At 43.5% G+C, this 27,682-nt stretch overlaps 1 protein-coding gene across 3 annotated transcripts in view; it reads left to right on the forward strand.

The window, feature by feature from the left end:
- Znf521 (zinc finger protein 521) overlaps nt 1–27,682 on the forward strand; it is a 298,511-nt gene that overhangs the window by 240,948 nt on the left and 29,881 nt on the right. The window lies entirely within an intron of this gene.

Below are 27,682 nucleotides of genomic sequence, written 5' to 3' on the forward strand. Positions count from 1 at the left end.
AACTGTCTCTACGATCGTGATTTGAATGTTGCCCTCACATGTGAAACCTTACTTGGGTTGCTCGCAGTCAGGCCTGCACTCAGGAGCCAGCCATGGATTTGGGGAACATTTATATGCAGTTGATATTTCTCATGCCGTGTCAGAGCTTTGTTTCCAGGGTTTCCCTCCGTGGTTTCCAGTGTTTATCCTTAATCTAAACTCTGTCCTTTTTTTCAAGGCAAGGATCTTTAGTTGTCTGTTGGAGTTCTAGCATATACATGCATGTAAAATTACTCTTTTTTTTCTAGAAAAAGACATTGATTTTGTGTAATTCCTTTCCAGGGATTTCTTCTCTCCAGACTCATTTTCATTCATAGGACAGTGCTTTCAGGCTAATTGTTATATTTAATTCACTACTTTATCCAAAATTTATAATTCTTCTCTGTTGGGGGCTTAATCTAGTAGAAGCTTATTCTGCCCATCCAAAGTTGAACTCTTGTCCCAGACGTTTAAAAATATGAGCAGATAGAATGATTCTAGACACTGTCGTGGTTTGCTGTTCTCTAAATCACATTCTAAACTAGGTTTGCATGTCACTTTTTGTTAGTGTGTGTATCCGTTAGCTTTTGAGTCACTATGACAGAATACCCGGTAGAAACGCCTTAAGCGAACAAGGAAGGCCGTATTCTAGCTCTGAGATCCTTTGGTGCTCAGTATACAATCACTCAGCTCGTGCACTTAGGCAGAACATGAACATGGTAAAGGAATTTCATCAGTTCATGGTAGAGAGAAAGTAAAAGACAGGCAGTGGTTCACGTCTAAATACAGGCCCCAAGGATGTTTCCCTAGTAACATACTTCCTCCACCAAATCCTAGGACCTCCCAAATAATACCACCAACTAGAGACCAAGAGTGAACACATTCTGGGAGGGAACATGTTTCTTATTTAAATCATAACACTGTATGTATGTTGGCTTCTAAATAAAGTAGTTCCCAGAAGGTTTCTCAAATAGAATGTCTTTCTACCTCTGTACAAACTATTGTTTAATTCTAATCCCCCAAATCCATTTTTGTCTTTGTAGCCCATTGCCCCAAGCAGATCCTTCTCCAGCTCTCACTGTAGACTCATTGGCGGCTCTGAGAGCTGCAAGATGAGTTCGTGTGATTTTCAGATGGACCCTCATCTCATTCCCACTTTCCTGCATCTCAAAATACCTAAGACCTTAACAGTTGAGTCCTGGTTTGCCCTGGTGCCTCTGGGGAAAACATCACATCGCCCATTGTCCTTAGTCACTGAAAGTCACAGAATTGTACCAAGGTCCTGTGTCAGCTTCTGATCTTTCACCCTGAAGGATGGTCTGAATTAACATGCTCCATTGGCTGCTGGTGTATGGTCAGGATGGCAAAGGCAGAAGGTTTGCTAGGTTGAATTCTTTGTGAAGCCTCAGGAGTCAGGTTCTGCACAGACCCCAGCTCCTGGGTGTCCAAATGTTCTAGCCCCACTTGCTTGGGAAAGGCAGAAGATAAGGAGTTAACGGAGGTCAGATTTTCCCCAGTGTCTTAGTTCCATCTCTGCACTGTTTAGGTGTACGGTGAAGACTGCAGTGAAGCACACAGTGCTTCCTAGGATGTAATATGAGTTAATGCTGTAAGGATGGGAAGCCTTCTAAGTCTCTGAGAAGGAACACGTGTAGTCTGTATTCACTATTTAGAGAGTTTGTAACAAAGTAAGATCAGCAAAATCCATGATTCATGCATCCTTCCTATCGGAGTCAAAAAGAATGGCTAGTAAAATATACCATCGACTTCCTCTTTCCAGCTTTTTGACCCTCTGTTATATTTAAAGGGAAAAGAAATGCATTAAATTCCAGTTCTAATAATAGCACAAATGGGGACCAAGAACCTACGATGGCAAGAAGAGAGCTCTTTCCACAGGAGGATTGTGTTGAGCCTAAATGAAGTGAACCACATCAGGTCATAGAAGGAAGTCAGTGGTGTGTGGCTCAATCCCATCATAGCCCTAAATCGCATCCTCTAGAAGTGATTAAATGCCGGGGTATATGGTCAGGCTGGCAAAGAGGATAAGTCACTTTGCTAGGTTGAATTCTTGTGAATCCACAACAGTCAGGTTCTGGGTGACAGCAAGCTGTGTCTACACAGGCTCCTAAGCATGCAAATGTCGCAACACCACTTGCTTGCTTTCAGTCATTAGGAGATGTGACTCAGGGATGTGATGAGGTTGAGCTACATGTCATCAACCTCCTTCTATGACTTGATGTCACTAAGGAACATCATCACGGGCAGCTTAGTTTAGGCTCAAAGCAAATTTTGACCCAGAGAGTTCTGAGGTAGAGCTTGGGAGAATTCAGCAGTTCGTTTCCAGTGACTTCAGTCGCAGATGGAAACCGGGCTGTCTAGTTGCATGCCTCTGCACTTGACGTATCTTTGACATCAGCTGTTGTGCATCAACAGGACACCATCAGAAAGTCAGTCGCACATTTATTAAGGAAAAAATAATGCTCACAGCAAAAGACAAGCAATAATCTTTTTAATGTATCCGAAAAGGAAAAGAACTCAGTTCCCTGCGCATGTCTGTGCATCGGGAAAGCTGGGGTTAACATCAGGTTATTCCCTCCACTTTATTTCTTATGACAGGGTCTCTCTGATCCTGAGGTTTACAAATTTGGCTCCACTGACTGTTCAGTGAGCTCAGGGACCCTTCTGTCTTTGCCTCCCCCACTCTGGGATGATAGGCCCATCTTTTGACATGGGTACTCATGATGGAACTCAGGTCCTCATGATTGTATAGGAGGCACTTTACCAGGCTAGCCATCTTCCCAGCATCCGCCAAGTATTTCCACACGTTTTCTGAAGCAGCAGCTAGAACCTGTAACGTGAATTTCTGTGATGCTGCTGAGGTACTCTGAAGAAGCGTGGTCCTTGTAATTAGCTACATTAATCATGAAGACCAAATGTATTCTCGGCTTCTACTGTGTGCTAAGGGTCGAGATGTTTACCCAAGAAGACAGCTAACATGGCTCTCTTGTATGCGGCTGTAATTTCCACTTGACAGAGTGTGTGTTTGTGTGGCGGGTGTTTGCTTTTCATTTACCCACTTAGAGCTTTATCATCCTTTTGGAAATGTATTGATTTATTCAGTGAAGTAGAAAGCGAAGGGAAGAGGAAGGCTATGCTACATGGCAAGTTCACCTACAGGCCGAGTGCTTACTGGCCCCACCAGCCATCGGTCCCCACACTGCCTCTGACCAGGTGGTCCTTCTACACTATAAATGCAGACATCCGTTTGCTTCGTATTCTGTCAACAAACAGCCCCGTTTTTAAAAACTATAAACTTCAGCGTTTCCCAGTTTTGCATTAGAGCACTGCATGCTTGGCCTCTCCACCCGGCATGTGGAGATTGTCGAACTGTGTCCTCTGTGTGCAAAGATGACGTATCCTCTTCTGTCCCAGCATCCCCGCGTTGGAGGCAGGCGGGAAAGGTCTGTACTGTGTATCTCCACAGGCCGCCTTGCCAAAGGGTAAATAAAGGACATCCATCCATCAGCTTTCAAGCTGCCACCCTTTTTGCTTTTCCCCAGCCCCCACATCTCCCTGAAACTTGGGGGAGGAGGCTCTGATTATTTTTGCCTATTTCTAGCAGAGCTTGGCATGAACAATTAAATTTAGGGCCTCCCTGTGGTCTGTGAATAAAATGCACAGTGCTAACCATCAGGGCACAAAGGCAGACGACAACAACAACAAAAAGATTGTTTTTTAATTTTTTATTTCTTGTTTACCCTTCAGGACACTGTTTACCTTATCACGGAAGGGGACCTTCTCATCCCATCGCTTTCGGGAATCGCCCCGTGTTTATCTTACTGCTCTCAGCCTCAGACTGACCAGAGATGGACTGAACATGTCCATCACTGCCAATCCTTCTTTTTTGGGACTGGCAGGAGGCAAATGTGTCCATCCGACCGTCTGTCCATCCATCCATCCCTCTGGCCACCTTTCTGTCTCAGGCTTTTCTATCTTGTCTCGGGTCTCTAGAGTGTGTGCCCTCTTTTCCTCGTCCTAATCACCTCTCCACACCCTCTCCTTCCTTTTCCTTGATTTTCCTGTCAGACCTTTTCCGTGCTCCTTTCAACCCGAATGATTTCCCCCTTTTCTCCCTCTCTAAATTTACTTCACAGCAGATTGTCTTGTAGTAAATCACCCAAAACCCAAATAGCACTAAAGCATTCTGATACAACATTAGCATTTGCTTAACAAGCACAAGATAAACATTAAACAAAGAACTGCATTTCTTTATTAGAGGCTGCAAGATACATAATCCATGAGCACAAGAAACATGGGACCCAGTGGATATGCAGATGTGTGTTATTTCATTGGCGCTGGGCGGCCTTGTTAGAAAAGGTTTTCATCTGAAGGCTTGGGGGTGGATGGTTGACTGTCCCTGGTGGGGCTGTAACTAGATACAGAGACTGTTGCGAGCTAGGCTGGGCTCCCCGGTGGACCTGCTGATTGGACAGCCTGAGGAAAACTTGGGAAGCATCGGGAAGTGAACTCAATCACCTTGGGGATGATAGGGTAGAACCAGATGAAGGCATTTGACTTCTTTTGTAACTCCCACTAAGGACAGATTGCCAGTGCGATCCAGCCTCCGTAACTGCAAATCAGGCCCTTCCCCTATGCCGATTTCATTAGAATGGCCAGCATGGTGCAAAGAGGGAGAGAGGGAAAAAAAGAAAGAAAAAAAAAAGGTTAGACACAGTAATTTTACAGGCAGGCGGGTACAAAAAAAATCTGCATAATTAAGCAGTCAAGGCTGCTAATAGGGGAGTTTATATGCTCTGGGACCAGGCAAGGGCAGCACATATGGATATAGCGCTGGATATTAAATCTACGGCATGCAGACTTACTCCAGGGCCCTCAGAGAAAAGGCTAATTATAGCGAGAGGAATTGTGTTTACTGGTCTGTCTTGGGCAAAGATGGTGAAAGAAGTGCAACCAAGTTTTGCAGTTAGACATGAACAGGCTGCTAATAGAGATATCAAAATATGTGCTCCTGCTTGCTTCCCACCTAATCAACACAACATTAGAGATTCCGAGGACACTGCCCCAGCCCCCAGCACAGACCGAATGCCAGGAGTTAGGTTTCAGGCAGCAAGGGCACCCAGGATGCCACCAGGTCAGGCTAGGAGTGTGCTTCTGATTAGATGGTGACCATTGAATCTAGACCGGGCTCTTTATTATCAATATTTTTTTTTATTTTGGAATTAAACTAGCCCTGTTTTTAAAAAAAATGGCAGTGCTCCTGGGCATGGGTCCGAAGTCAACACTTAACTCAGACGTGGAGACAGTAAGTGGAAGTTGCAACGGGCAGGCATAAGCCTAGCCAGAGAGAGGGCGTGCTTCTAGAAGGGTTCCGATGGGATGGACATTAACATTTCATAATGCAGATCAAAGGTACTAAGAAAACCCACAGGCCCCTTTGTCACAGGCCTCTAACAAGGGCCTCATCCAGGAGCTGAGACGATTATTAAAGAGATGCATTTCATATTTGTATGTATGTATGCATATGTGTATGCCTGCCCTTACTTATTTATTTAATTCCATACAAAGAACGTTTTCTGAAGGGGACTGGAGTGTGGGCCATTTGCCCCAGGCTGGATGTGCCGAGGCATGCTGGGTTGTTCCAGGGGACCACAGCGTCCTGCAGATTTCCTTTCCAGAGATGCAGTCTGGACCCTTTGTCCTTTAGGAAGCTTCCTGTGGAAAACAACAGTCCTCTCCAGCACAGAGCAGTGGCCGTGCGCTTGGGCCATTTGTGAGCTTGTCATGCATTCCATTGCTTAGCCCTGACACAGAGGGCCACAGAAGAATCCCCCTGTCTCAGCTCAAGATGCACTCAAACCTCAGGCTTATGAAAGTAAACAGCAGCTGATCAGCCAGACACTGGGTCAGGCTCGCCTGACATCTGGGCTCTTCTCAGAGGCAGGGAATTCAGTGCTAATGAGAAGGCATGAGCCTCTGCTTTGAAAAGCGGGACTTGCAGAAGCTAATGACTAGGCACGTGAGCCCCTGAAGAGCATGGGCACCACATGGTATGAGGGGCCGGGCACCTTTCTCTTGTCACTTGCATTGTTCACTGACTGACCAGAGGTGTTCATTTTCCTGAGCACGGCTGTTTAGACATCACAGCAGTTGGTTAGGATGGGAAAGGTCTTGAGAGACTAGTTCATTATTGCAGGTGCCTGATGCTGATATCTCCTACAGAGCTTTATAAATTTATATTTCCCTAGCAATTATTGAGTTCTTAAAATCAGATTGATCCTCAGAATTGTTTTAATCCAGTCACTTCTAACGTCTTTTAACATTTCCAGAGGTAGCATCCTAAAGAAAGGAAGCTCAGGTTGCCGCTGCTTAGCAAGAACAGTGGGGGCCAGTGGAAGGCAGTAGCCTTCTAGCACTTATTAAGACCATTCTTTTTACCCCATTCTCTCTACTGGAGACTTAAAAATATAAGACAAAGACAAGCTGGTAGCACTAAGGAGAGGTCAATACCTGGAAAACGATAGGAACTAAATGTAGCGTATGCACAGGGTAGGCCCAGCTGCTATTTTGTGGCTTGTCAGGGGAAAGTGGGGTTGAACAGAACAGGCAGAATGCCACCTACCCAGAAAAAGGGATGAAGTATTATTTTTTTTAGATGGAAATAAATATGAGTGGCAAGACTGCCTTTCTTTTTTTAACTTGGAGGCTGGACAGAAGTCAGAAAGCGTGGTGAGAGGCACGCCCTAAGAATGGTAGATCTCTTTGCTCATTGACCGGTTTGTTCCAGGGAAGAATCAGACGTGAGCCCCAGTCCACAGGTGGACTGTCCACCTATCATAGTCCAGCAAGTTCACCAGGCCCCGGCCTTCCCTGATTCTCTCTCATGGTCCTCTTCCCATCCCTCATCCATTCAGCTAACAGCCAACCACAGGTGTTTTGAGAAGATCGCTTGTAATTGATCAAGATAAAGAGGAAACCTGAGAGTCATTTACCATGAAGGGGCAGATAAAATGCATATTGGGGAAAATGAGCAGTGTGCTCTAGGAACCCTAGAAGGTACGGTCAGAATTCAGGACAAAGGTCATTCTGAGTGAGAAGGGAAGGTTGGGAATCCATGCCAGAACAGCAAATGGCCTCCCTTTCCAGCCCCATCTCTGCAACGGCCTCTGATTTTAGGTCAGCAAATGTATATGATGCCTGTGTTTAGATGATACCAGATTGGCATTTTAAATGTTACTCGCCCAGCCCCATCCACACAATTTATAATCCCCTACCTCCCCCCTCTCTCTCACACACACAAACATTCTCTCTTACACACCCATACACAAACATTCACTCATACACAAGTACACTCTCACACACATACTTACCAACATACTCTCTCTACACATACATACGCAATACACGTTCACTCATACACAAGTACACTCACACACATTCATACAGTATACTCTTGCACATACACAGACTCACACATACAATTGGTAGGAGAAAGAAGGAACAACATAGCCGTAGCTGCTGTTGGCTGTGCCTTCAGAGGAAGGGGTTTTCAAAAGCAGGTAACTTACCAGCGTCAGTATCTTCTGGGTATTGTTATCCTACCATTCCCATATGCTGAGTCGCCTCATAATGTCTGGGTTACATTTAAAAACTAGTAAAAGTTCTCTGATACTTTTACCCAAATGATCCCACATATCCAGGAACCTGGCCAATGTGTGAGCTGCGGTGGCCCCAGGAAGCCCGCTCTCAGGAGGTAGCTGTGGCTGTAGCAGTGTGACCAACCACATCCTACTCTGGACAGCCTCAGTGTCTCTACCCTGTGGCCACTGATTCAGGTCTGCTGATCAAGTTCTGAAACCCCCAGAACTGCCTTGAAGAGGTTGCTACTTCGCTCCAGAGGGGATGGTGGCTTTTGTGTACCCGTCTTCTCACAACCACACTGTAATCCAAGCCCCTCTCTGTCCCATAAAACATAGCTGTATCTCCCTGTTTTGACTATTTAGAGTGGAGGAAGAAAACAAAGAGGGGGGTGAAATTACTAATTGAATTTTAAAGATTAAAAGCAATTATAAAAATATTCCAGTGCATAAAGGAACATTTGCTCAGTGCTTAAAACCACGAGTAAATAATACTGATTGTAGTCACTGTGGGCTAGACAATTTGGATGGATGGATAGATAGATAGATAGATAGATAGATAGATAGATAGATAGATAGATAGATAATAGATGATTTCATTCTTGATACTTGATGTGTGGGCTTAGTTGAACTTCATCACACCCAATGCCATAGATACTTGATACTCCCATTATGTAACTGTTTTAACTAAGGCGTCATTAAGGTAAGCACATGAAATTACACAGACTGTGAATGGCAGAGTTGGCTCCCCCACCACTGAGTAATTCTAAAGTTTGAGTTGTTCAAATTCTTCCACCATGTTTCCTGGGAAGAAGGGCGTTGGGGAGACTGTCTCTGAAGGGTTTTATAAATACTGCTTTTTACCCGCTACAGTGGAAGTTGGTTTAGGCCTTTGGTAGAGGTCTGTGTTTGTGGATGTGCATGCTGTGTGGCCCCGCCCCCTGCTGAAGCAACGTCTACAGCTGTAGAAACAGTGACAGATTATAAAATGATCATAGTCCAAGTGCTGCGAGAACTCAGACCCTAGGTTAGAATGAAGGGGTTTTGTAGTATACTGAGAGGAATAAAAACAGTGTCTGACCACGCAGCATCTTGATGCTTGTCCGAAATTTGTACGTAACCGTTAAGGCACGTGGGCTGAATCACACCCATGCCTGCTTTCTTCTGCCCCGGGGAAGCTGGATGTGGAAGTGAGCACACAGGGTAATGCTCGTAACTGCCCGAGTGGGAGTTTATGGGCACAAGGGAGGTTCTGGTGTTGCTTGCAGCATGCTACTGTTGTGACTTAGGGGAGGAAAATGCCGCTGCTGGGCCTTATTTTCAACAATATTTTTAAATATCAATTAATGCAATCAAATGTAGTACAGGGAAATCTTTGCATTTACATTTCTCAGGGCCAGGGAGGGTTTGTTTGTTTCTATTCAATTCCAGTCCTTGGAGCAGCGCTATATGGTTTCGTTAGTATTTTCCAAATCAACTCAGTAAGTTATATTTACCGGTCTATATGAAACTCTCCACATGAGGAAGAGAAAATAGCCTTGTAACTGGTACCATTTGTAGGGGAAACAAATGGTTCTGCCTAGTTCCATGCAGCTTGAAAATAATGGCGTTTTTGGTTGTGAAAAAAAGACTTTTTGTTCTTAATGAAATGAATCATATCAGTTTTCTTATCCACAATAGCAAAATTTCAAGATGTTATTTCTTCCTGCGTTGGTCTGATTCTTCATTGCCACATGTTCAACTAACTCTTAATGGATTAAAAAAAATAAGAACAGTGACAAACACTGAGTATCATATTTTTGTTGTCAATGTCTCAGTCAAGAGAAATTGAAATGGATCAGCAAGATAACCAGAAAGATCCAACCTGGAAGTGTGCTTTTGAGAGCTCTGAAGCTTTCCATTCATCAACTAAACATTAAGCAGCAAGGTGGTCTCCTGCCTTCCGCGCACAGGGTCCCAGGAAACCATCGTTGATGAGTGCAGTAAAAAGCTTGAGTGGGGCATGGTGGTGCAGTCTTTAATCCCAGCGCTCGGGAGGCAAAGGCAGGCGGATCTCTATTAGTTTGAGGCCAGCCTGGTCTATAGAGTGAGTTCCAGGACAGCCAGGATGGTTACACAGAGAAACCCTGTCGAGAAGGGAGGGGGATGGAAACTTATCTGCTAAGTGACATTTGGTTACTTTTCTTCCACTCTATCTTGTGCCTGAATGCAGACTTGAACCAGACTCTACCAGTAACCACTGGTGTGAGTGAGCAGACCCATTAGGCTCTTGCTGGGAATGGCGTGTCATCTGGAGACTGGCTGAGCGTTTGTGTTATAGCCTCCTCTGCTACCCCATGAATACGCTTTGGAGACTGTGAAAGATGCATAGATATAACTAGAAATCATTAACCTTATCGTCCTCTTCAGTCAGAGCTAACGGAAAAGTAAAGAGTACAAAGAGAGAAGGCGTTAATTGGACATAGGAACTTTACCCAGCCTCTTGTGCTTAAAAGTTTGTTTTGTCCTGACCAGAGAGCCTGGAGTCTTCCAGTAGACAAGGTTATCTTTAGAAATAAGTGACTGACTTCTGGGCCAGTGTGACTACATTGCTTTGGACTTCTCCTACAGTTACCTTTGTAAGACAAAATGTCTAGTCTCCGTGGCAAAGGAGAGGTGACCAGATTCTGAGTCCCGTAACTCTGCTGTACTGAAGCTTTTCTTCTCCCTCTTTCTCTTCCAGTTCCTCCTCTTCCTCCTCTTTATCTTCTTCCTTCTCCTCATCTTCCTCCTTCTTCAACCTGCGCTTTCACTTTGAGAGCTGTCCCATGATATCCCATGTCCCATCGTGTGGGTAGGGGAAGAAGGGGACTGATACACTGACACCCCTCTCTTCAGTCTTCTAAGTAGATAACTACAATTGGGTCTGATTCTCTAAGATTCTGTGTCTCATTTCTGTGGGTGCATATTCATGTTGGGAGTGTTTGGATAGACACATAGGTGAGTGTCCTGTACATTTGCACATGTGTGTGGAGGCCCAGAGAAAACCTCAGGCTGCGTTTCTCAGGTACTCCATTCTCCTTGTTTTGAGACAGGATTTCTTGCCGGTTGGACAGCAAGTCCCAGGGATTCTCCTGAATCCACTTCTTCAATGCTTGGTTTATAGCAGCATTATAAACCTATGCCTACCTTTATCCATGACTTCTGGGAATCCAGTACTGGACTTTGTGTTTGCAAAGGCAAGTCTTCAGCAAGCAAATTGTCTCCCCAGCCCTACCTTCAATTCTTTGCTAGAGATGGAGGCAACATTCAATTAAGTTCTCATCCCATTCTTGGGGATGTTTTGTTCTTGGCTGTTTTTTCTCCACATAAATACTTATGTATACTCATTTATGGTGATAAGTTTAAAAGAGACTGAAAATACTTAGCCAACTTATTTATATATTTGTATAATGCTTTTAATCTAGATGTTGTGACTACAATTTGTGTTTGGAAGGCCTTTTCTCCAGTATTCGGGGGCAAGAGATAATTGTCCGTTGGTCCAGGTCAAGCCTTCCTTGGAGCATTTTACAGCATGGCCATTGTCATCACATAGCCCCATGTGTTTGCTGTCCTTTGGATTGTCAAATGCAAGGACTCTCATGCTGGTCTCTATCTGTCCTAGACTTTTGTGCTGTGCTTTTCCAAGAAAGAAGCTGATAAATGCGAGCCAAATGTGGCATTCCTTCAGAAAGAACACAAACGTGACAGTTGCAGGCATCCACATTCTATTTAGATTGCTTGAGACAGCTTCATGAGGCCAAAGTGGAGCCTATAAACGCATAAAATGTGTAAGGCCATCACTAGACAGCTGAGTGACATTATCTCAATAGAGTTCCTTCTTGTGTGAGGGGATTTATTGTCTGCCTCTGTTATATTGACACAGTGTACAGTATTTAAACTTTTAAGGCAGATCTTGAATGAGCTGCTTCCGGTTTTAGAAAAATTGTCATAAAGATGGGGGATTAAAAATTTATTGTGCCCAAAGCTTCTTTATAATTTGGCATTATAGTCTGAGAAATATTTAATAGCTTTGCATAAAGTAATATAAGGAATTATATCTGAGAAAGAGCTACCAATAATTATTATGTCTCATTCTTCATTTAACAGATAACACTTATAACTAGCCCATGCTTTCTGGTGAGCTCTATTTCCTCTACAGGCTTTAGGTTTAGTTTTTTGTTGTAATAAGAGCGGCAGGGCTGCGTCCCCGGCACCCAGCCGCCCACATGGCTAGCTTATGCCCCGAAATAATTACACAGAAACTGTATTCTTTTAATCACTGCCTGGCCCATTAGTTCCAGCCTCTTATTGGCTAGCTCTTACATATTGATCTAACCCATTTCTAATATTCTGTGTAGTACCACGAGCTGGCTTACCAGGAAAGATCTTAACCTGCGTCTGTCTGGAGTGGGAGAATCATGGCGACTCACTCGGCTTCTTTCTCCCAGCATTCTGTCTGTTTACTCCACCCACCTAAGGGCTGGCCTATAAATGGGCCTAGGCAGTTTCTTTATTATTTAACCAATGACCTTCCTCCATCATTTCCCCTTTTTCTGTTTAAACAAAAAAGAAAGGCTTTAACTTTAACATAGTAAAATTACATATAACAAGACAGTTGTCAAGCAAGAATTACAGTTACAATATTTATATCTATCTTTTATCATAACTAAGGAAAACTATAACTATAACTAACCATTCTTCAACTCCATCAAAGACTCCAGAAGGATATAATATTACCTAAGTAAACAAGAAATAAGAAACTTCAAACTTTATAAATGACAGAGACATCTTGCTGCCTGGACAGTCACCCAAAGTTCTTTTGTACTGTTGGGGCATCCATCTTCAGCCTTCAGGCCCATAGTATCCAGCAGACATTTTCATCAAGCAGGAAATTCCAAAGACAGTTCAGTCACTTTTTGCTGTGTCCTGCAGAATGTCTCGCAGACTCTTTCATGAGTCAGGAACCCCGAAAGACCATCTCACCTTCAGGCAAGTTCAGCAGTCCTCTCTCTGCAGGTTCTCTGTGTCCAGCTTATGCATCAGTCCAGGCAAGAACAGTTTCTTGCCCAAATGGCTATCAAACTCCATAAGGAGCCTCTTCGATGCCCATTATCCTCTTGAAGTAGATTGGTGCTGCCAGGAGCAGACGTGTCTCATTGTCATGAAAAGCCCTAAGTTATTAAAACATTAAATGCCATGTTCTGTAGTCTTTGAAAGATATGAAGAATGCCTAATTAAAATATATCTCTATATATCTAGAAAATCTAACTAACGTGACTACAAACTTGACTATTATTTATGATTATCCATTAGCAACCTATATTTCCTAATTATACATTACATTTTTAAATGAGCTACACAATCACAATACCTTAATCAAGATCAGAAATACATATACATATAACAAAATTGACCTTAAAAATCTATACCAATGCAAATTATTCATATCTATATCATATCCCCCTTTAAATGTAAAAGAACATTTATAAACAATATTTGGGAACATGGGCGCAGTTTTTCTCTCCAAACTGCTTCCTGGTGAATGGGGGCGCTGTATTCAGATCTTTCATGGTGTAACCTGTGTGTCAGGGTCATCTCAGTCGGCAGTTGAGTGAAGTAATTTTTTGAAGGTGTTCACAGCAACCTTTCAGGAGGGCGTGGTCTATCATACCATATCGGGATAGACGCAATCCACAGAGTCTCATCCTCTGTGAAAACAAAAGAAGACCCTCTCCAAAGCATCATATCCTTAGACCCATATTCTGAAATCATAATACCCTTATATCCATTCTGGTTTAGCTTGGCAGCCCATATAATGAAATGTCTCTCTGCACTTAGCTCCTTTACAGTCAAAAATTTTAAAGAAAACACAATAATACAAAGAATCCAGACTCTCTGTGAATTTTCCATTTTTACGTGGCTTATTTTTCTTTATTTCTTTTAATCTATAACTATCTGTATTCTGTCTCTTTAAAGACTTTACCCTTTTTTTAAAACATTAACTTTATTCTTTATATATATATTTTTCTCTCTCTCAAGCCTACGTACATTCATCCAACAGTGTCTGAATCAGTTCTATTGTGAATCTGTAATTTTTTTACTATCCAGGAGCACTTTGTTTTGTGCTTTTAAATCGCTAACAAAAACAGGTATTGCTTGCTTGCCCCGCCCAGTCCAACATGGCGGAGCCGCTTGTGCCTCTGATCCTTGCACATTGCACCAGTAGCATGGTGGAGCTGCATGTGCCTCTGAGCCTTTGGTGCCCCTGAACCACTCAGAGTTCCAGGCACACAGTAGTCCACATTGCCATCAAGCAAGCCGTAGCAGTTTACTCCAAATGCTCCATTCAAAGACTCTTTCTCCCGCAGGAGCCAGACAGAGATCGCGATGGCGGCATAGCCCAGAAAGCCGGCATTTTAAAACAGCCAGTTTTTTCCTGCTGCTGAGTCAGGACAATTTCTTTGTGGCACGCAACCCAGAAACAGCAAAAAGCTGTCTTAAATTCTCTCTCCTTTTCAAGCCCTCTCAGGTTTTACATGGAGTTCATTAGCACGTTGGGTGCCACTCTGTTGTAATACTAGCGGCGGGGCTGCGTCCCCAGCACCTGGCCGCCCGCATGGCTAGCTTAAGCCCCGAAATAATTACACGGAAACTGTATTCTTTTAATCACTGCCTGGCCCATTAGCTCCAGCCTCTTATTGGCTAGCTCTTACATATTGATCTAACCCATTTCTAATATTCTGTGTAGTACCACGAGCTGGCTTACCAGGGAGGATCTTAACCTGCGTCTGTCTGGAGTGGGAGAATCATGGCGACTCACTCGGCTTCTTTCTCCCAGCATTCTGTCTGTTTACTCCACCCACCTAAGGGCTGGCCTATAAATGGGCCTAGGCAGTTTCTTTATTATTTAACCAATGACCTTCCTCCATCAGTTTTTGACCTAAGAAACTCCATAAAGGTATTTATTCTTTCATTATTCTTCAAAGGAAATAGGAAGGAAGTGAAAGTCTTTGTGCCATGAATCTCCTCTTTTCCTTCTTCCTTTGTTCCTTCCTCTTTCCCTCCCTCCTTTCTCTCTTGCCATCATCACCAGCAAACAAGCTCTATCATTTACATCATTCTTGACTGATGGCAAACAGCAGAAGGAAACAGAAATTAGTGTGAGTCATTGGTATGCCAGTAACATCTTGGCTTCAGCATGGAGAGTCTAGATATGCGGATGCATCAGCAATGATGCCCAAGAGAGAAGAGCAGGCTAGGAGCATACTACAGTCATCAATGTTCCATAGAGAAGTAAGCTGTGTGCTTTTAAAAAAATACATATATGATTGGTATTTGCCCAAATGCTCAATTTACGATGACCAAGTACTTAAGGAAGTATAGGTTGGAATAGACAAATGAGGTTGGTCTTTGTTTCTGAATAATTCTAATTCTATATAGAAGCCCTCAAGCTTAGCTTTTATGGGGTTCCTCAATTTAGAATGACCCAAGTACTTCAGGAAGTATAGGTCGGTATAGACAAATGAAGTTAGTCTTTGTTGGCCCTGAAGCTAGGCTTTCACAAGATTCTGGTGACAGTTTAACTTCATCATTGGTTTGCTGCCATTAAGAAAACATCAGAGTTCAGCCAGCTAATTCACAAGCTTGTAAAATCAGAAATATTTCCTTTTTTCAGATTGATAGATCAGATCAAATTGGAGAATCTGAAGATGGGGGGGAATCTAAATCTCTCTCCATTTCCAAAATTTTTGGTTATCCAGCAGGCTTCACATGCTTTCTAATGGGGGGGTGAAGGAGCTTGGAGACAGGGTTGTTTAGGACAAGGGGCTTGAGGTGGAGTGAATAAATTCAACCCTTGATTAGTCTGGGCAGAGGGGCCACATGGCATAGAAATGCCAACAGCTTCATGCACAACAATGAGAAAACAATAACTTTGATTAACAATGCAAACTTCTGTATTTAAACAGGAGAGATTGTGTGTGTTTGTGTGTGTGTGTGTTGTATACACATGTACACATACACATTGTATGCAGATGCATAAACCCATCTATACAGATAGGAAAGGCAGAGGTTGATGCTAGACCTTCCCCGATCGTTCTCCACTTTAGTTTTCTTGAGACAGGGTCTCTTCCCTGAACCTGAAGCTTGCTAGCCTCTGGGGTCATCTTTCTCTTTACCATCCCACATCCCCATTCCTAGTACTGGGCCTGGTTTTAAAATAGATGTTAAAAATACAGACTCAGGCCCTAAGCTTATGTTGTAAGCACTTTCTCCAATGAGCCATCTTTCCAGCTAAAGTAAAGGTTTGGTGGACCATTGGAACCCTGGGTTGAAGGATGTTTTGGAACCCTGGGCTGAGAGATGTGTTGGAACCCTGGGTTGAGAGATGTGTTGGAAACACTGGGTTGAGGGATGTGCTGGAACCCTGGGTTGAGGGATGTGCTGGAACCCTGGGTTGAGGGATGTGCTGGAACCCTGGGTTGAGGGATGTGCTATGCTGGAACCCTGGGTTGAGGGATGTGCTGGAACCCTGGGTTGAGGGATGTATTGGAAACACTGGGTTGAGGGATGTGCTGGAACCCTGGTTTGAGAGATGTGTTGGAAACACTGGGTTGAGAGATGTGTTGGAAACACTGGGTTGAGGGATGTGCTGGAACCCTGGGTTGAGGGATGTTGTTGGTCCTAACTATCGCACACCCTGTCAGGGGTATCCTGGTCGTTGTATCTTGTTTCAGTCACTCTCTTCACTTAGACAAGTCCACACTTACCTTGTCCTCAAGTCCCCTTCCAACCTTGAAATTTCCAGTTTAGCTGAGTAGATGCGTTTACTTATTCTCTTATTCTCCAATACTTTCCTAATTTACTGATTCACCAATATTTTACATTTTAAAAAGCAAAATGTCCTAGAGTCTCTCAGAGTACTTGAACCAACAGCTACTCTATTGTGAAGTATTTATTAGAATATATCTTAGTGAGTGGATGATGGCAAAGAGTGTCCAGCCACCTGCCTTGTGCCACATTGCATTTCTGATTTCTCTGAGCACTGGGAACATTTCTTGGTTTTGGAAAGGTGTAGTCACTTTAGAGTAGCTGTGTGTCACCCACCGTTAATCTCAAGTATAGAAACTTCATCCAAGACATAGCCTGCAAGAAGGTGCTGTGTGGATTTCCGTACTGCACACTGGGTTTTCTTTTAAATGTGTGTCTGCAGTATTTTCCTTTGCTAATATATTTTGACATCTCCTTGTTGTAACCTGCTGTTCTCTTTAATTGCTTATTGTTATTAATTATATAGTGGTGGTGTAGTCGGCTGCTTGAGCCACTTGGCTGTAAAGAAATTCATTCATCATTATTGCTGTTGGAGCTACAAAAAAATGTGCAAGCATTCTGCCCAGAGATGAATGTTGTGTGCTTGCATCCAGGAGATTTGGAACATGGGCCCAGTCTTTCTGTCTGCCGCACTTCTCATCTGGGCTGGCAGCATTTTTCTTTGCTCTGTCTCTGTTGTTGCTTTCGTTTTCTCTCTTTTGTTTTGTTTAGCTCTGTTGCATTAGTCCTTGGTGACCTGCCTCTCAGGGGAGCGGCTGTGTTCTTAGCACTCTGCTCTTTGTCCTGTCTTCTCCCCATGTCCCTCCCTGTAAATTTTCCCTCTCAAGAGTTCCTGGTCATAACACTCCTGCTTTCACGACTTTGTTACGTATGCATCTCAATTTAAATTACTGGTGCTGGTTGGATATTATCTTGATCCCCTACCTTTCTGAGAAAGTGGGCATGACCCCCTTAAAAATAACAGACAGTCAGAGATCATATGTGCTTAGAATTTTCAGTCAGATGGATGGATGGATGGATGGATGGATGGATGGATGGATGGATGGATGGATTACAGTGCTAACCTCAGGCTGTGGGTTTACCCACATCTTGTTACTTTTTGACAGTTGCAGCTTCTTGAAATCTGAACATAATTTAGGATACACTACCTCACAGCTGCCTGTGCCGTGGAACAGCCAGACCAGTGTGCCCCTCTGCCTTCTGACGGCATGACATTAAATTCACACTAGTTAAGCTAACTTAAATTGAGCCTCCTTGAACCTTCCTAAATAAAACTAGTGGCCTTAATTACAGCCAGGCAATTTAAAGGTTATGGAGCTCTAACCAGTACCGCAGTATATCACTTTAATAACGTAGAGGAAATTTTCTCTGAGGGGTGGCATCCTCTGATTAGGAGAATGCAAGTTTCACATTTCCAATAAACTGTTTCTAGAAATCTTACTGCGTTTATGGCACCATTACCTTCTTCTGTGTTTCAAGGCCAAGTTCCTGAGGTCACACCAGGAAAAGATAAAAGGATGCATATAGGATTGTGAGTTTTTACATTTGCTGCTTCTTGGCTTCCTAACATTGCCTGCAAGTAGAAAGAAGCTGAATCCTTGGGCGTCAGAGAGGACCCCACACACAACTTCTGTCTGCAAGTGCCGTCACAGACACAATTTGTGGTTTGGGATAAATGTAGATTCTAAACACCATAGTAAGCCAAAGATTTCATCTCTGCATAAATAATCAACCAGATAGTTTCTTATGAAATAGTCGTACAAGGATGATTAGCTTTAAAAATGAAGTAGAGACTGGAGACATGGCTCAGCAGTTAAGAGCACTTACTGCTCTTGCAAAGGTTTTTAGTAGCAATATGGTGGCTTACAACTGTCTGTAACTTCCATTCCAGCGGATCTGCCCCCTTCTTCTGACCTCCATGGATAAGGCATACATGTGGTGTACATACATGCTTGCAGGAAAACAAACATTCACATCAAAGTAAGAGTAATTCAGTCTTTGGCACTGGGGAGATGGCTTAGCAGTTAAAAGCATGTACTACTATTCCAGAGAGGACCAGAATTTGGTTTCCAGTTCCTCCATGATATTCATGAACATTCACCTGTTCTGCTTCAGCTAGCGCCTGTTCTCATGTTCACCTACCACAGATGCACACACATAAACATAGTTTAAAATGGTGAAGATTTCGTTTTAAGAATGACCGACTGTCTTTATTCCTAGACCTGCGGATAACATCACAGAAGCTGTTCAACCTTACTCCATCTCTGTCTGTCTGATTTGTATTTCTTTTGCAGCTTTTTTCTTTCTTTTTTTTTATCATCAGCAGTAGCAGATTGTGCTTTCTAGCAAAGATAAACAGCTTTTCAGTGTTTGGAGACTTTTTCCACATAGCTAGTGGCTTTATGCCAAACAGCAGAAGATTTTTTTTTTTTTTAAGAAAGAAAAGCAAAGGCCCTGATCCTTGTCGAAAACTCAATCCTGCACTGCAGAAACATTCCTAATGCGGCCCGTGTCTAGTCCACAGTTCCCATGGCTGGCCCACCACCATGTGGGTAGTGTTGATCGCTGCACCTCTTACTCTCAAACATGTTTCCCCACCATTTAACATCCGGCAGGTTGCAATTAGTTAATGCTGCATGAACTATCCTCTTCCGATTTTACCAATGTATGTTTGGGTTGTTTTCTTGCTTCCTTCCTTCCTTTTTTTCTTGTTGTTTTTTGTTTTGCTTTGCTTGAGTTCAGTGCTTGAAGGTAAATTTACCTGTGCTGCTGCCAGTATAAGAAGACCAACATGCGAAGACTTTAAAAGTTAGGTATTTAATGTGAAACAAGAGAATCTGTGAGCTAAGTGCATGATAAATATGTATGACTGTTTTAAGTAATTAAAAGAATGGAGCCTTGTCATAAAAATATCAACTGTTAAAAAAAAAGCTTGTTTAGAGCCTGGGAGATAGTGAACTGTGTATCTTGTAAGCATGGGGACCTAAGTTCAGTCTCTAGAACACGTGTGTTTTGCCTGGCGTGGTGGCACACCCTTATAACCGTATCTCTGGAACATGTGTTTTACCAGGCATGATGACACACCCTTATAACCTCATCCCTAGAACATACAGGCATGGTGGCACACCCTTATAACCTCATCCCTAGAACATACAGGCATGGTGGCACACCCTTATAACCTCATCCCTAGAACATGTGTTTTACCAGGCATGATGGCACACCCCTATGACTTCAGGGCTAGAAAGGTGAAACAGATCTCTGGGACTAGCAGGCCAACCACCTCTACTCAGAAAGCTTTCAGTTAGTCAAAGACCCTGTCTCAAAAAGCAAGGTGCATGAAGTTCCTAAGGAACCCAAGGGTGACCCCTGGCTTCCACACACACAAACAAACACAAGTGCACACAGAGGCACAGGTGTACACCTGCACTCATGCACACAGAAACACACATGCCCATAATGCCCATACAAATACACATCAAGAAAGAAAGAACGCCTACTTGTATATCATGGCATACAGTTCAGAGATGTCTCCGTGACCTGTGACAGAAAAGTTCTGTTTATGTGCGACTCATGTACCCTGTGTGTACTCTGTGTATGATCCATGTGCTGTTCTGGGTTGCGGCATCCTCTTACCGTCCTGCATCTTGCAGTATTGTATAAACTGGTGAATAATGCAACAGCACCCAGAGCCGCCTTGGTTTGAAGATGCCCTGGGCTGCCTGCCATTCAACTCTGCTAGGAAGGTGAAGTGCGTAATTGAGTGATGAAGACCGTATTTCTGATCACACAGAACACACTACGCAAAATGCAAGTCATGGTTTTGAACTTGGCCTTGTGTAGTTGAAAGAGAGAGAAAGAAAGAGGGAGAGGAGATCAGAGAAGTATTCTAAGGGAAGGAGAAGCAACAAAGAAGTCCCTTCCAGTATCTTCTCAGTGGAAAATGGATGCCTTTTCTCATGGTGGAGACTCACCCACCTTCTGTAGCAGGAAATAAGTTTCTATGCAGACCTAGCAAGCTCCTTTGAAGCCTAACTTCTTCGCTCCACTCCCACCCTTGCACTTGGTTTGCACTGATGTTAGTTTTCTGTGTGTATGTGTGGGTGGGGTTAGCAGGTAAATGCACATGTGTGAGGGGACCAGTGGTACCTGGGGCTGTCTGATTACTCTAGGCTAGCTGGCTGGTGAGCTCCAAGAGTCTACCTGTCTCTACCTCCTTAGCTCTGGGGTTAAAAGTACATGCTACCATAAACAATGTTTTTTAAAGAATTTTTAAGTGTCCTCCCCTCCCCCCATGTGTGTGGTGTCCACGAGAGTTCAGGTGCATGACTGAGATCTGAAGGGTCAGGTCTCCCTGGAGATCAGGTTGCAGCCCATTGTCATCCTCAGGACATGGGTACTAGAAACTGAACTCAGATCCTCTGCAAGAGCAGTAAAGACTCCTAAGCACGGAGCCACCTCTCCAGCCCTCGTGCCTGACTTCAAACCTGGGCTGTGGGGAATGAACTCAGGTCCTCGTGTCCCTGAAGCAGACACTGAGCCTTCTCCCAGCCCCATTCTTACTAAGAAATATGTATTATCTTATTTGTTTGCTTAAAAGTGCTTTCTCTTGGGTTGGGGCTCCCACAAAGTTTCACAGGAGCTTCTCCTGGTAACTTCTGTTGTTTAATAAAGCACTTAAGAGCGAAGGTCTCTCCTTTTAAGTCTGTTTGGCATCACCGTATGTTTTCACCGAGCCTTAAGCTGTGAGGTGCGTGTTTAGACTCATTAAAAGGAAAAGACATCACTAAAGGTGCCAGAGCATCGGTCAGACTGAAGACTTATCTTAGTCGGTGTGCTTGCCCCAGCCCCCACTTGTGCCAAACAGGGTTGCTGAGTCCTCGGGGCCAGAGGAAAGCCACCTTTTCAGTGCTTTATTGTCTATCGTTTAAACAACATTCCAATGTTTTCCTGCTCCATGAGCGTATTCTAATAGGCATTCATTCACAGGGCCAGTGATAACAGCCAAGACATTGGACGGTACTCCGTCTCATAGCATCTAAAATCCCCCTGCCTGCCTGTCCCACCCCTGCCCACCTGGACCCCCTGCTGGTTTCCAAGCTGCTGATGTTTGTGGGGCTCTAGGCAGCCCCTGGGCTCTTTAAAATCTGCTGGGTACTATGCAGCCTACCCCAGCTGAATCATTTCCTGCTCCCGTCCTGCTGATAATGAGAAGTTCAAGACCGGAAACAGCAGTGTCAGTACCAGTGGCTCTGCAGAGAAAGTCCAAAAACATGGCAACTTTTAGACTATTGGCAGGAAAAAAAAATCACCAGGACCTGGGTTACATGGAGGCTTGCACCTCGCAGTCTCAGAATACTGTTGTAGCTCGGGCACAAGGTTTGCATAGATAGGGTTTGGCTTTCTGTCAGGTGGTGGGACTTAGGCACTTGTGCATAGAGGGTCACCATCTGGGTGACTGGTTGGTTGCTCACATTCTCAGGGCTCTTTCCTTTGTATTGTAAAATGTCTTAACCTTAATATCTCACGTCCCTCTCAGTGTTTAAGAAGCCTGACAGAACCAAATATTGCCAATGAGGAAGCTTTCAGAAAGTACCTGTCAGTCTTCAGGCAATTTCATCTTCGTGTTAAATTCTTTCAGAGAATAAATAAGACCAGAACTTTCTCGCTGGTGTGAGGGGGCGGGGGTCCTACACTGTTTAGTTCTCTCCAATTCTGCCTTACTCGGGGGCTTAATGACTAATCTACTGGCGGACTTTGCAGCCTAGTTGTGTTCTCCATTGCCAAATTAGCGCCTTGGTGTGTTTATGTTAGGGTTGTGAAATATGTATCGTGTGTAACGCAACAAATTACCGTGGCCAGAGTGCCGCGGACCTGAGAAAGAATGGGATGGCTGTGTGCGTGGCAAATTGCAGGGCAGGCTGCCTATTTTTCTAGCCCTGGTTTCCAGGGTGAGCCAGTGTAGCCGAGGGCTGGGTTTGTCACGTATGCCTTTGCTTTGTTAGTCCTCAGGCCCCTGGCTTATAAATGTGTGCTTGGAAATTAACTCAGGGAAGAAGCAAAGCAAAGCATGGCAGGGTCAGGAGTGGGTGTTGGGAATTGGTCCAGGGCATAGTTCTTGGGTTTAAAATATATATGTGTGTGTAAGCATAGAGTGGTACACCTTCAACTGGCGTACAAATTACAGCTGCAGGGAATCTGGTTCCTCTGCTTGGATTCTGAGGGTAGAGTTCACTCCCTGTCAGATCAGAGCTTTTTAAGGATGGCCCCTGTCACATGGTGTGGGGCGGGGGTGGGCTTCGGCTTATAGATTTCTGGAGCAGAGTCTGGGAGGACCCTTCCAGTCATTCTCAAGGGTAAATAGAAGGGGTTCTTCTTATAAACCATTAAAATTGTACCCACTAATGGCCCTGGTGTTGATGTAATGATGTAGGAGGGGCAGCCAGTGATTTCTAAGATAACTGCATGTAGCTTACCTCCTGAACATTTGCTTGTACCTCCTCTGGTTTTTTGTTCTTTATTGAGGGAAAAGGGTATAAGCGTGGGACACATTGTCTGTAGGCTGCTGAGAGGATTGCCATTGTCTAAAGCTTGTGTTCAACTTGGTGGCCTCGACTTGGGCATCTAAGTGGTGACTGTTGACTCTTTGCAGAGTGCAGCCGCCCTCCAGTCCTGTGGATCCTGAGTTGACAGTGGACAGAGAAAGAACGAGCTAGCTCAGGTTGAGACAGAACGAGTGTTCCCTGTGAACACAAAGTTCGTCATAATCCATCACGTCTCTCAGGCAATGAGGTTACACACCAATTACATATGCAGACTCCTTCCCTGAAACATTTAACACGGGAGTAAATATTTACATGAGTGTCAAACTCTCGTGTAGACTTGATTCCTGTTTACATTTATGTCCATACTTACATAAAGATTAGCAAATGAAAATAATTGTCTTAACTCCGGTTTCTGTATGTATGACATTATTTCTCAATTACACTGAAGCGTCCTTAGTCCCCCCTTGCAGTGGAAACCAGGACAGCTATTCATCAGCCTCTAGTATGTGCTCAGTAAGGAGAAGGCCACACTGACCTTTTATCCATGTCACTGGGTACCCTCACAACTGCCAGAGTACACGATTTGGGGATGCTGTGTGCATTCGGAAGTGACCCAGGCTTAGAATGAACTCTTCTTTGGCTGGTGGATTTGCACTCTGTGGTTTTATTCTCCCTTTCCTTGCACTGACTTCTATTTTCATGTTTATGTGACCAGAACACTTCCAGTCCTAATGAGCAACACTTGTGATTTTCTCTACTCCTTCATATTGTTCATTTCCCATCAACCTTTTAGCTACAAAGATTCCAATGTTGCAATCAGTCTTTATTAGCAGAGCAAGGAAAGATCTCTCCCTCCCCTCTCCTCCTCCTTCTTCCCTCCCTGATTCAGAGTAACATGCAGAGATAAAGTACACTCATTTTAGAAAGTCTGGTGACTGTAGATAAGCAGAAATCATGGGATGGAAGCATCTAGAAGTTTCATCCAAAGATCCCACCTACAACTCTTCATGTTTAAAAAAGGGCTGTGCTAGCCTATTATAGCCTTAATGAAATATTGTAATGGTTATTAAGTCAATTGACTCTGAATCTCTTTTTAATAAATGAGTCAGACTGTATTATCCAATTACTGTCAGCTGCTACCTTTCCAGGGAGGAAAAATGGTGATTTTGATTGAATTTTTAAGCTCTTTGGCACCTTTAAAAAAGAGGAAGCAAGGTGCAAGTTCTGGTTTCCGGGCAGATCCCACTTGAAATTGAAATTGGAGGTGTTGATAGAACCGTGAGCAAGGAAATGGCCTTTAGTGCAGATGTAGTTCTCCATGGTGTGGGCTTTCAGTTCTTTAACAGTGAGACACTGCTGCAGACCACAAAGGGGGGAAACAGTTCATGAGGGCAGATTCAGCAGGGTCTCTGGATGAAGCGACTTTTGAGATTCTCCTTATCAAGTTGTGTTGGCATTCTCTTATGGCTGTCCCTCCTCAGTTAGAAGGGAAACAAAGGGTTTAGCCAACAGTAGATATAGATGCTTGGGTGCCCCTGGGCTCTTTTATGTCAGAATTCTTGCTTCTCAGCTACTGGACCCTATTTGGGAAGATTGTGGAGACTTGAGAAAACAGAGCCTAGCTATGAGAAACAGGACACTGATGGAGGTGGTTTTTGTATTTTATCTGTTGCTTTCATTGGTTAACTAATAAAGAAAACTGCCTTAGCCCATTTGATAGGCCAAACCTTAGGTGGGTGGAGTAAACAGAAGAAAATGCTGGGAAAAAGAAGCTGAGTCAGGAGTCGCCATGATTCTCCCACTCCAGACAGACACAGGTTAAGATCTTTCCTGATAAGCCAGCTCATGGTGCTACACAGAATATTAGAAATGGGTTAGATCAATATGTAAGAGCTAGCCAATAAGAGGCTGGAACTAATGGGCCAAGCAGTGTTTAGAAGAACACAATTTGTGTGTTGTTATTTCAGGTAAAGCTAGCCATGTGGGCGGCTGGGTGCCCGGGACGCAGCCCCGCCGCTCATATTACAACAGGACACTGAGGATTTCATCCTGGGGTTATCGTTACCATATGCTCTGCCTCCAGCCAGATCCTCTACTTCCTGATTCCCCAAAAACAGAGCAAGCACATGGAACAAACTCCACAAAACAGCTGGAGCTCCAGCTGCTGTGTCTTCTCCATGGTCAACTGTGCTCCCCTAAAACCGTGGTCCTCCCTGAAGCTGCTTCTGCAGGCTCTCTGTCACAGTGACAGCTGAGAAAGCTATCTTGTCCACGACCCTTTTGTCACGACCCTGTGCTAATGCTCTGAGCGAGGATGGGAAGAACTCAGGGAAGGAGCAGAGGAGAGGATGGCCAGGGTTCCCACTGTCAGCTAGAACGTCCTTTCAGGCTTACTATTAGCTGGATAACAGTTGAGATGTCTTTCTCTCTTGCTCAAATGACTTGGAGATGCATTTATGGGGGTGGGGAATCTCACTGTTTAACCTACAAATAGAAAATAATTATACTTGTATTGTTTTTTCAATATTGTATTGTGCTTTAAAACTATAAAAATAGCTCTGAAAAATGCTTGATATGATATGGTATGATTGGTATCCCACAAACAAAGGGTAGAATCTTTGAAAAATAAGTCTTGCTAATAATGCATAAGTAACTCCATGGCTGTCACCATTCTTGATTCATTTGACTAAATTTAAATTATTTAACTTTGGGGGTACTGCTTTACTCTGAGCTGGAAACGGGGAGAATGGGTGAGGACATTTTCCTTACACTCATACTAGCATATCTTATTCAATTTTCTTATTGTTTTACATACAAAGTGTGTGTAATCAAAAAAGAGAGTGTCACATTAAAAAGCCTCTTAAGTTAAATAATTCTGTTGATGTACATATAGCAGTCAGCCACTGTCCCCAAGGAAAGACATCAGCAATATTGGCCATGTGACTTAACAGTCTGATAACCCAAGAACTCAGAAAAACTGTGTCCACAGCTACACCTGGCTATACCTTGGTTCTCAAAACAAAAAATAGGGAAAGAGAAAGTATATTAATTGCTATTTTTCTTGTTTGCATTTATTGAGCACAGTGTGGAAAAGCAAACAAAATTTTTAGATGGTGTTTTGAAATTAAAACTATTTAGTATCTTCTTACTATTCAAAATAAAGTTATACAATATTTAGGAAATTTTAAAAATTGACATATTTCAGGTAATCCAATTCTCTGCATAAATAGTGTTTCTTATGTCTCCTAATGAATCTGGGAAATTTCTGGTGACTTTAGGATTTAAGAGAAAAGAACAGACTTAAAAAAAAAAAAAAGAACAATTGATCTTCTATAATCCCTGAAGCTTTTCGTGTAACCCTTTGTCGTGTCAGTCGGCACAATTAGACTTCTCCTTACACATAATTATAATCAAGGAGTTTGCTGTGCCACCCAGATCCAGAGTGGGCTCTGTCTCCTGTGAAATGTGTGTTGTACTGGGGGCTTAATTAGTGCTTTGCTGTCTCCTGTACAAATGCCTGTCCTCCTTTCGGAAGACTCACACCTAAGTGAGAAAAAAGATTAGGAATACAAATAGAGCAATTTTGCTCCTAGTTAGCTAATAATACACTTTGTAATTGAACCTTCGTATTATCAGATCCCAACTGGTGAAGCACCTATGTAGGAATTTGCTTTTGAATTGAGGAAATGCCTTTGGAGTTGAGATTTGCTGCTCCCAGCTTGTAAAGATAGCTAACACGCCTGGTCTTAGCGTGTCTCACAGAGATCTTAGGAGTATCTCTAACTTTTGCAAACAGAAGATCAGCGTGTGACGTAGAAAAGGTGTAAGCTGGCTCTCCTAGGGGATCATCCTGAGGATAGCGGGTGTATGTTATGTCATAGCATATCTAGGTCATGAACCCTGAGGCCAACCCAATGACTCCTTTAGTTATAGCCCCTCTGACCCAGAGAACAACTGTCCATTCTCAGGGTCATGGCTTTCTCCTCTGTTGAATGGGTATAACAACAGCACTCCTCGTGAGTGGTTGTGAGGCTTAGTGATCTGTATTTGCAGACATGTTTGCAGCTCAGGAAATGCAGTAAGCTGTGTCATTCACCAAGTTGTTAGCTTTAGTGAGGGGATTGCTGTCTAGCTAGACTATGAACTATTAATTTGGCAATTATCAGCCAATCAGAATCTTTCTTCTGCCATCTTGTGATAGCCAATGATCTAGAACTTGTCAGAAGTGAGCCTGGATCACAGAAAAGTGGGAACGAGGCAGGTAGACAGGTAGGAGCCAGGGGCAAGACCGAGACTGTCAAGCAAAGTTAAGGGATCAGTGACCTGGGGTTGAATATGATGGTCTAGGAATGCAAAGCAGAGAAGCGAGCGCTGAGAAAGCACCGTACGAATTAATCTTTCAGAATTGCCAGAGCATCTTGTAGCAGCAGAAGTCTGTGCTAGAGAAAGACCAAGAAAACCTGTGGTCAGGGGCAGAAGCAGCTTTACGGTCTTCTGGGCAAAGCAGGGGGGCAAGAAGCCATTCCACTTTTCTATCCCTTCCATTGTTTAGACCTTTGGAAATATCTAGAACTCATGAAATCCTAATCATTAGAGTAGAAACCTTGTTATCAATAC

This window comes from Chionomys nivalis, chromosome 14 (genome assembly GCF_950005125.1).
Source record: "Chionomys nivalis chromosome 14, mChiNiv1.1, whole genome shotgun sequence".
Classification (NCBI taxonomy): domain Eukaryota; kingdom Metazoa; phylum Chordata; class Mammalia; order Rodentia; family Cricetidae; genus Chionomys; species Chionomys nivalis.